Source organism: Callionymus lyra, chromosome 10 (genome assembly GCF_982586985.1).
Source record: "Callionymus lyra chromosome 10, fCalLyr1.hap1.1, whole genome shotgun sequence".
Lineage (NCBI taxonomy): Eukaryota > Metazoa > Chordata > Actinopteri > Syngnathiformes > Callionymidae > Callionymus > Callionymus lyra.
Window position 1 is genome coordinate 14,430,058 of NC_141827.1, and position 11,094 is coordinate 14,441,151.

Genomic DNA, 11,094 nt, shown 5'->3' on the forward strand with positions numbered 1-11,094 from the left:
GAACGGGGTGTTGGAACACCCGGAACGGACCCGAGTTCTGACCGTTTTAGTTCGTTGAGCTGAAACTAGTAAACTATAAGAGAGAATAAGTGGTTACCTTGGGAACGAAAAGGGGTTGTACCTCCAAGGCGTCCAGAAAGATGCACCTGAAACGAGTTTTCATTTTTGCGAAAGCCAGCTGTATGGTGGCGTGTCCTTTGGCGTGATGATAGTTGAACAATTCTTCGTCCACGCTGGTCACCGGCCACTTGAACGGCGTGATCAGGGGCAAGGGTTCCTCCAGGCAGGGGTAGTATCCATCGGCGAGCAGGAAGTACCCCGGGGGAGGGTAAGTCCCCTTCGAGTAGATGGGACTGTTCGTCAAAATGTGGGCTCCGTGGACGCCGCCGGGGTAGCCCACGAAAATGTCCAGAAAGCGACCCTGGTGGTCACAAACGGCCTGTAGAACCACTGATGGGAAAAGATTTCTGTTTTGATAGTCGTTGCCTTCAGGACCCCCCGGAGACTTGATGCGGATGTGACAGCAGTCTAACGCTCCCGCGACCTTCGCGAAGGCACTGTGACGCGACAGCCGCGCAAAACCATCGCCGATTTCCTTGACCTCTCCCTCGGTGTCCGGCAAGCAAACGAAGCGTGGAAGCAGTTCCAATAACTCGTTGGTCATCCTGTGGATGATCCTGTGGACGGTGGGCAGAGGCATGCTGAAGACCAAGGAGACAATCCTGTACGACGAGCCCGTCGCCAACCAGAAGAGGAACGCCAGCGCTTCCAGAGTGGGACCCCATCCATGGTGTCTCTCGGACTTCATCGACCGAAGAAGCTCATGGATCACCTCTCGGCTCACGCCCAGGTCCGGCCTGGTGTCTTCACCCGCGAAGTATCTCTGCAGGACCGGAACCGTTAGATCCACCGAGCAATAATGCCGTGGCTTCTGTGTTGGAAAAATGAAAAGACATGTACAGATAAATGTCCATTTCAATGAATAATGGTTAGTCTAGCTATGATATGTTCAATTGTCAATGTACTTTTCATTCTGTTTTAAACTTTAAAACCCAAATGGGAAAACATAAAAACGGTGAGGGTTTATTTCAGTATGTGAAGCAGGTGTTAAATAACCACAAAGGATAATTTCCCCATGAAAATACATCAATACAATACTATTTTCTGCTGTTTTGCCATTAAGGACTTAATACTCCTGGGGAAAAAAAGCAAAGAATCTAAAACTAAACTGCAAATTCGGGGACTTTTTAAACATTTGCATTACTATGAGGTGAAATTAAAGAAGTCATTTATACATTTGCTATTTAACAGCCCTAAGTTTTGAGCCATTTTTCTTTATTTAATTTTCCATGGGGTTCAAGGGTCATCATCATATGGTCCAGGCTTCAAACTTCTCAGCCAAAACAAAACCTGCCACTCAAGATCATGCATATGTTAAAAAGAAAACAGCATCCTTAGATTTCTGATTCCACTATTAGTTTCTGGTAGCACAAAAAAAAACCTACAAAATCTTATTTAATTGCTATATTTTTAATACTAGGGGCTCTTATTTACATTAACACGTTGCAAAGATTATTAAAGAAATTATTCCACTTAATATTCTGCTGAGACTAAAATATATAAAGACAAAGATAACATGTATATATGTATGTATTAAACTGATTTAGATAATAACTGGATAACAAACTGTATAACAAACAGGATACAAGTTCGCAGTGAATGGTTTCTACCTCGCCTCGCCTCTGGCAAAGGTACCGACAATACAACGCCTTCCTCCTGCTCCTTCTTATCGCGAGCTGCCGCTGGTGCTCTGCTTCGATCTCGTCTTCCATCTCTTGGTAAAAAGCATAAAGCATGACGATATGAGGAACCTCCATTTTTTCCCCCCATTTCAAAACAACAGCAGCGTAGAATGACGTCATCACGCAACGTGTCTGGGCCGTGAAAAATCGGCAGGATCTGCCTACGTAATGTCTCTGGTGACCAAGGTTTAAACGTGGGAAAGAATAAACAGAACAAAGTAGTATGCATTTTAAAACATTTTATTGCTTATAAAACAATGTCATATTAACATTTTTTTAAATTTAATTTATATGAATTATGTAACTAACCGTTGGTTGATGAATGTCAAATGTGTGTTAGTATTCGTATCGTTAAAAAACTGTGACATTTACATTATTATTGTTAAATTTAAGCACAATTTGGAATACTACGATAATTCGACCGTATTTTAAACAGTAATGCCAAGTGGTCGCTAGATGGCAGTACATAATTAAGGTACATTTGAGAAGGGTTCTTGTCAAATACTGCGTTTATTGACGTCATTTGTTGTTTAAAAAACGTTTAAAAATGAATAATGACTTAAATGGTAAGTAAGTAAGTAAGTAATTTTATTTGTATAACACTTTTCCAGACCAGGGTCACAAAGCGCTTAAACAATCAAAACAATATTAAATAAATATGTATACATATTCATCAAATTACTTTTCTATGTATATTTTTGTCGTTTATCTGAGGATCCAGTTCATTGTGGTGTCCTTGTTATGTATGGAATACATGGTCAGTAATAATGTGATAAGACTTTATGGATAATAAAAACTTAAGGGGACCTTTAATTGCATTTTTATATTTAGCCACAAACACCGATGACATTTGCTTCCTTGCATAAAAAGCTCAGACACTTCCTCTTTTTTCCTCTATTTTTTAACCTCTTAATATTCCACAGCAAATTACAAATTCTGCTTTAGTCGTCCCATCTACTCCAGGAACATATGCATTTCGACAAGTTACAATTATGTTACACACAATAGTAGATAACTTTAGTTGCAGGTGCAATCGGACAAGCAGAAACCTGTCACTATCTATTTATGTTATACAATAACCAGGGCATAGTGGTTTTCAACCAGTAACCTCATGGTCACAACCAACCACTTTAAACGGTGCTGCAAAACCAATAATGTAGGTTAAGACACTGATACTTGTAATTAAAGGCTCAGAATGTCGTGCTGGGACACAGCCACGTAAAAGGGAGCAGACAGGATTTAAGCTAGTAACACAGGCTTCTCTGTCACGTAACCTTTTGAGAGTGATCGGAGTTCTCTCGTTCACAAATCCTCCGTTGACATTATTGTGGAGGAGATCCTGGATCCAGCAGCAGCTCTGGTGGTAGAACCTGCAGCAGAGAGTTCCAGACTTTCCCTTCCCAATACACCTCTTCCAGTTCTTCTTGGAGAACATTGAATCGTTTGTGTTTTACACAAAGGGTGTCACTCTCAAAGCATAAGTATAATTACAGTATAATTGCAGAGTAATTTCAGTCCAAAATAAAAACATACAACAAAACATGTATCAATACAATAAACAAGACAATATCAAAAATCAACGGCGTTGGAAACACTGGCTTGTCATTGGTTACAACTAATAATTCCCACACCTCCTCGTGAGTGAAAGCTGAAGTCCACCTGAGAGCAACTGTTCAATTAAGGAGACATTTCCAGTAAAAAATTATAAAGAAAAGTATAAAATTAGCCTGACAGAATTTAAAAACAATTCTGTATGTAATGACTCAAGCAATGTAATGAAGACTATTAGTTTTATTGGGAACGACTATTCAGCATTCATAAGTATAGTTAATTTTGACTGACATGACATAAGCAAATGACAATGTTATAAAACAGCAGATAATTGTATGAAAGCAACTGTTACATGTCCAAAAGCATTTGAAATTTGTTCAGAGGAAGGAGAAATTGCTACTATGATGTGCTCAAATGACTAAATGTTGCAGAGGTTGAACTAATAGTTTTGATAATTTTCATTCTGATCTGAGAAAAGCGCCAAAGCAACTGAGAAAAACTGTAATAGCTTATAATTAACTGCCAAAGAGATGACAGTTTTACCTATAAATTAGAATTCAGGTTCGATTTATCAAATCACTTGACATGCATTCCTTGAACAAATAATACAAATCTGGCTATAGTTGTCGCTGTGTTATGGAAAAGGAGCCAAATTAGGCATCGCTGCATCGTAATGCTATTGTAATGAAAACATAACAAGGCTGCCTTGGGTTGATGAAAAAAAGAAAAGAATAATGAGCAGCAAGGGACACAGAACAGAGAGAAAATTAAAATCCTCCTTAGAATCGTTGAAGGATTTAAACTCAGAATTGCTTCATAGCATTGAAAAGTGATGAATGTATATATTATACTTTCGTTGTAAATATTTTACAACATGAAAAGAGCAGCCAATCTGAGCTGCTTAAATATTAACACCAGTGTCTTTCTTCCCCTCTTCCTCTTCTTATTCTGCTCTTTTGTCTCCATATGTGCCAGTGTTGGGTTCTCAGCTCGGGGAGGGGCTTCATGTCCCCCTCCCGCCTTATTGGCTCCTGCCTGCTCTATGAGCTTCTGTGGCGAGAATGAAAAGCAGGATTGAGCAGCCCTGCACCACCCCTTCACTATCCACCAGCGTCCCCTGTCCTCCCTCTCTTGCCGTCCCTCCTTTCTTGCTTTCATCCTCTTGCTCTCTGACCATGGAGATGGGTGGTCATGTGATGTTCTAATACCCAGGGATTTTGTGCGGGGCGTGCTCACTCTACCCTCCATCAGTCCTGCTTCAGATCAACCTCTTATTGTGCGTTCAGTATCCAGCTCGTCTCTGCTGAGGGATCTATTGTTGGCCGTGGTGACATCACCTTGGATATACATGACAGATGGACACGTGTTTCGGCCACTTCACCCAGCCATTGGATAGGAAATCAGCTGCTTGAGTGACAGTGCAGTGTTGACATAGATGTTGACGGACCTGGCCGTACAGGTGGCTGGTAAGTGGATTATGGTTTTCAAAACAATACATTAATTAAGTGTGGGTGTCAAGATTCATTATTCACTGCTTTGACTCATTCAAAATTTTCAATGTTTGGATGTTTATTTTGCAACTGTCTAATGTGTGATATGCATGACTAAAAAAATGTATCAGTCATGAAAATGTCAACTGCACAGCATAGTGCAGTCAATTTCAGCTTTTCTGTTGTTGTTGCAGACATTGATCAGTTACTGAAAAAGGTGCATCAACATCTAGATGGATAGATAGATAGATAGATAGATAGATAGATAGATAGATAGATAGATAGATAGATAGATAGATGGATAGATGGATAGATGGATAGATGGATAGATAGATAGATAGATAGATAGATAGATAGATAGATAGATAGATAGATAGATAGATAGATAGATAGATAGATAGATAGATAGATAGATAGATAGATAATAGATTCATTAAACAATAACAAGAACAAAGTGCAATAAAAAGAACAAAAACATAAAGTATAAAGAACATAACACAAGAAAGGGATACAAAGATTAACAGAATAATAGAGTCATTTATTTTACTCCACTCCTTCCCCCAAACTCAGAATTATACAATCTAATAGCTTGAGGAATGAATGAGTGCCTGAGTCTATTAGTTTTGCATCTGGGAAGGAGCATTCATGCTCCATCTGCTTCTCTGCTCACTGATGACAGTCATCCTCTTAACACTGTCATCAGAGCACTTTTCTTGTGTGATTGTAAATTGTCACTGCCCATAAAATTACTTCTTGGCACGGCGTTGCACCACGAGCTTACAAAGGATGTACATTGAAGTAATGGATGAATGCTCTTTGTCCTCATGGGTACACATGGGGTCAGCGTGGTCAGGAGGACTGTCGGGGATTTTTTTCTTTAAAGCTGACAAGCATGACACGTTAAGTAATCTCTGTATGGTCATCATTTCTCACCTTAGCTAATAATAAGGGGTAATAATACGGTAAGGTTTAAAGGGTCTGTTGCAGATGTTCCAGTGTTGTTAGCTTTCTCAATCAAGGACCTTCAGCGCTCCCTTGTAGAATCGCATCCAAATAGGAAGCGGCAAGATTAGAATCTTCTAAATACAGTACCATGATTCTTATTGGGAAAAGGGTTTCCTGTCCAGGCCCGAGGATAGATCCTACCTTAAAACGCAGGAGTACAAGGATATTGGGTTTTTTTTCTACAAGTGACGGAAAGTGTTAGCAGAACAGCAATATTGACGCAGCTTCTTCACTAATGCGATCTCTGTATCTTACCAGTGGATCTATTTTCCTCCTCTCATCCATAGGTAGTCTCTGAAAAAACAAGACCATTGTCGAAATGATGTTAGTCGACAGGTTGTCTGGACTCTCTCTTATAATATAATGGATAATGTGATTGCCTAAAGCACCTTTTAAGGATGCCTCCTCAATTGTCTCCAAGGGGTATGTCTAACTGGTTAGAGGTCTGTGGGCTTTGGAGGTATTATGTCTCCGGAATGACCTGGGAATGACCAGGTATCTCCCCGGGCGGAGGTAAGGTAAGGTAAGGTTAGGTATAACTTTATTGATCCCTCAGGAAGTCTCCTAGGGAAATTGTTTTTTTTCCAAATTATCCACAGCAAATACAGCAATTTTTCATATAAAATAATCAAAATAAAATAAGAACAAGAACAAAGAGAAAGAACAAGATGATACAATCTAAGTCTAAAGATAAAGATAAAGAACATAGATCAAAGAAAAGTAACAAAGACAAAGGATACAAAGACTAACATAGAACAGAACATCCAGATACTTTCACTCCACTCCTGCCGCCAAACTCAAAATTGTACAATTTAATAGCCCGAGGAATGAATGAATCCTTGAGTCTATTTGTTTTGCACCTGGGAAGGAGCATTCGTGAACTCATTCTGCTCTGGTCTAGATGAATTCGATCTAAATGGTAAAGTTATTTAAATAAATAAAAAATGTGATAATCTACTTCTTCATTATAAAGATTTTCTATTAAGAGTCTAAATAAAAAGCAACTTACATAAAGCCTTATAATAGTCTTAAAATGTACATGATGAAAAGGCAAACCTGTTTCTCAGGAGGGAACGGACTGAATTTAATTGGATATGATAAAAGTTGGTGTGAGCACATGTGAGCAGATGGAGGGAGGTTGGCAGCATCCATTCAATTACAACCCGCTCATCAAACCCACAGAAGGGACCGTCCTCTCCTTTTAACCCCATCGTGGGCCACTCTCAAAAGATCAATGGGAAAAAGAACCATCTGCACGAAGCCAGCCACTCGTTCTTCCGAGCGTAGACTGACCCAGCGATGGGTTCGGCATGAATCTATAAGCAAGTTCTAGAGTAATTACACTCCAGTGGCTTAAGTCGGAGAGGCAGGTTTCTCTGTGGGCGTGTCTTCGGGGTCATTGGCGGTGATTGCCACATGGCAGCGTTGGACTAATCCCAGCCAATTCTTCTGAAATCCCGCTGGCAGAGCTTATCAGAGGCAAAGCGGGATGAGAAGGCTTTAATTCAAGCTTTCAGCACTGTTCTCTTTCGCGAGTCTGCGGAGAGGTGCTGACACTTATGAGACACAGGTACAGAGTTGAAGGAGGACGAGGCCAACCCACGACGGCAGGTTTACCCAAAGGTTAATCCTGAAGTCGCGAGTTAGTGCGATGTGCTTCTAACAACACGTTCACTGTTGTTATTTAACAGCATTGCGAGAGACACTTGAGAATATTTCGGTTTCTTCATTTGCTAATGGCAGGCATGTGGTCAGGATTACGAGGTTAAATACCCAGTCACACACAATTGGTCAAACTCTCCCTCACGCACAGACACACAGACACACTTTGTAACTATGGTAACGTGAGCATTTATTATGAGCGAGTCCTTTTCTGGATTTGAAGGAAAAAAGGACAAAAGAAGGTGTGGAGGAGGGGGGCAAGGGAAGAGAGATTAAACGCAGAGGAGAGAGAGAGAGGGGAGGACATGATGAAGGGAAGGGACGGAGGAAGGATGAATGGAGTGTTCTAAAAGAGGAGTCAGACACTGGGATCATAAATTTAAGCTTTACTGAAATATTCCAAGGAGCTGCTTTTGTTTTTGAAGAGAAAAAAAGTCCATTAAAAGGAACATTACCACATAAGGTTCACTCACCGTATTTTTCCTTTTTTTTGTCAGGTCAAAAGTGTAGAGGCTCCACCAAAGGTCATAGGTCAAATCCCAGTCTACCACTAAAGAGTGATATACATTCATGACGGATCACAGACCGAGTCAGGATTTGAATAAACCATAATAATGTGACATGCGTATGTCGACTAATAAATGAGGAGAGAAATAACAAGTCTAGTTTCAGGAATCTAATGAGACAATTAAACTGAGGTCATTACTACAGTCCTGTTTTTAAAATGGTCCTCCAATTAGATGGTTATTTGAATGCTCAATGTCGATGCTCTTTAGCATTATCATAATCCACCTTCAAGTCATTTAATTTCTTCTCCCCTCTTGGTCTCTCATCCCTCTACAAACATGTGAAAGATCCAATGTATAGTCCATGGATTTCTGTGTTAGTCAGAATCAAAGCTTGAGATGAGCCTTTCATGACTTGGTCTAAGTGTTGAAGTCAAAATGCATCTATCAGAAAATATTGTGATCTGAGCTATTTTTGAGCTCCACAAATAACCCCTACCCTTACTTGAATTAGACCAGAATAAGTAGGAAACCCACTTCAGACTAGTGAGTCCATGTCGTGTTGGTTAAAAAAAACACTTGGAAGACGGCCATTAGTGACACAGAAAGGTTGCAGCACGCTATGAGACAAAGCCTATTAACAATTCTCAGGAGACAGAGAAGGAGGAGGCTGCAGGATATGATGCCGGGAAGGCAAATGCTTACATGCTCAAATGATCTTGATGTTTATTTGGGTATGAAATATGCTTACTGTACAAGGTTTGAGGCTTGTTATAAATGTAATATCACTGTTTTCACCTTCATTACTAGTGAATGGAATGACATATGAATGAATCATCCCCTTCATACTACAATCACTGCAGCCCCTTATGAGCACCAAATGTTAAAGCACCAATAAATATGTTTCATTGGGAGTAATGTTAAAAAAAAATGCTGCTAGTTAAACTAAAGAAGTCTGATGAAAGACTAGATAAATGAAAAAATAATGAATCATTTTGATAGCTGTTAAAAGAGAGCGTTCACTTTTGAAATGCTGGCCGACCCCCCATCATGGAAAACGACTGTGTTTGATGGCTCTCTGTTTATTTAATGCCCAGTGTTTCAGGCCGTCAGGACTATTAACCGTCTTCCAGATTTTTGGAGATGGAATGAGTTGTTGAATCTGTGCGACGAGATGCCCGTGATATTTTTTAACGACGATATTTTTCTGTGGAGACATATTCTGATTCCTCAATAGACACACACCTTTTTAAACATTGAAATATCTGAGTAATTCTTGGTTCAATGTTTTTAAAAGCCACATCTTACCTCGATGGATCACTGCAGTATGTTACTACTAACACGAAACTACCAATCTATTTTCAATTGTTTACATAAGAAAATGTGCATAACCCTCAACCATCAAGAAATGCTACATTTCCCTAAACAACCCATCTCTTCAGATTGCTCAGCAGTCAGGGATAGGTTCTACCTACAAACCTCAATCTGGAGTCTCCTGACAGATGCAGACACAGACTCCTGTCAGACACCGACGTGAAGTTGATTAGGTATCAAACATCTGACAGATATTTGATGCTCGACGTCAAGCAGCATCTTCTTCTGCTGTGTGCCCGAAGTAGAGCTCACTGATCACGACTGCCCTGCATGAACGGTTTCTGCTCGCTATCAGTCAGCTTTACCTGGGAAAGTAGTGCAGCTCTGGGAACGCCGAGCTTCGATGCCAAGGAAACCTGCAGTCATTTGTTCCCAGAGGCGACAATAACAACAGCTTGACAGTGTAGATGAAAAAAGAAAAATCCTGGAAAAAGGATTACAATTTGGCAAGATGGTGTGAGTAAATAATCCGTTTTTAGCTTGGGTAGTTTGAGGTTTTTACTATGTTTTTTGCTTTTTTATTTTTGGATTGCAATAGAACGTTTAATGAATTACCAAATGAGAAGTAAACTCTTCTGTATTAGTTAATAGATATTGGGAGGTCCAGGACAAACCGATGTCCAGTGTCCATCAGAGGTGACAAGGTGGAGATAGTTGACAACTATAAGTACCTCGGTGTGTGGCTGGACAGTAAACTGGTCCTGCAACACAGACCATGTGTCTAAGAAAGTTCAGAGCAGACTGTACTTTCTGAGGAGGCTCCGATCATTTAAAATCTGCAGGAAACTCTGCATGTTCTACCAGTCTGTGGTGGCCAGTGTCCTGTTCTCTGCTGTGGTGTGTTGGGGTGGGAATGTGTCCAAGAGGAGTGTCAACAGGTTGGACAGGTTGATCAGAAGGACTGGCTCTGTGGTTGAAGCTGGACTCACTGGTGACAGTTGCAGAGAGGAGATCATTGAACAAACTACTGTCCATCATGGATGATGACAGTCATCCTCTGAACACTGTCATCAGTGAACAGAAAAGCAGATGGAGCATGAATGCTCCTCCCCAGATGCAACACTAATAGACTCAGGGACTCATTTATTCCTTGTGTTATTAGACTGTATAATTCTGAGTTTGGGGGCAGGAGCGGAGTGAAAGTATGATGTTATTCTATATTGATTTTTGTTTCCTTTTCCTTTGTATCTTCTTTTTGAGTTGTTTCCTTTTCATCTATGTTCTTTATTTTTATCTTTGTTCTTTATACTTGTGCTTTGTTCTTGTTTGTATGATGTCTGCTGTGAACTGGTACCCAATTTCCCAAAAGAGATCTCCAGAGAGATTAATAAAGTCGATCTTATCTATTATAAAATCAGAAAAACACTATTAAATCATGAGTGTCGTGGTCTGGCGATTTACAAATGACTGAAAACCCAAACTATAATGTGACTCATACACCAAAACTGTGATCATGTTTCCTCTTTTGACTTAAAGACTTTGAGATGCTGGAGTGTCCAAATGCTCCCGCAGCTCAGCACCACACGCTAATGTTACTCATCCATCTGGAGATGTGCTAAAGTTGTTAACCTAGATCTGCTGGTGTTCCCCAGACTGACTGATGAATTTTTAATATTAAAATGAGCTTTGCATTTTAAAGCACCAGCACATTGTAATTCATCATAAGATTGTCCTGCAAGGTGCAGAGTGAACCCATTTATATAA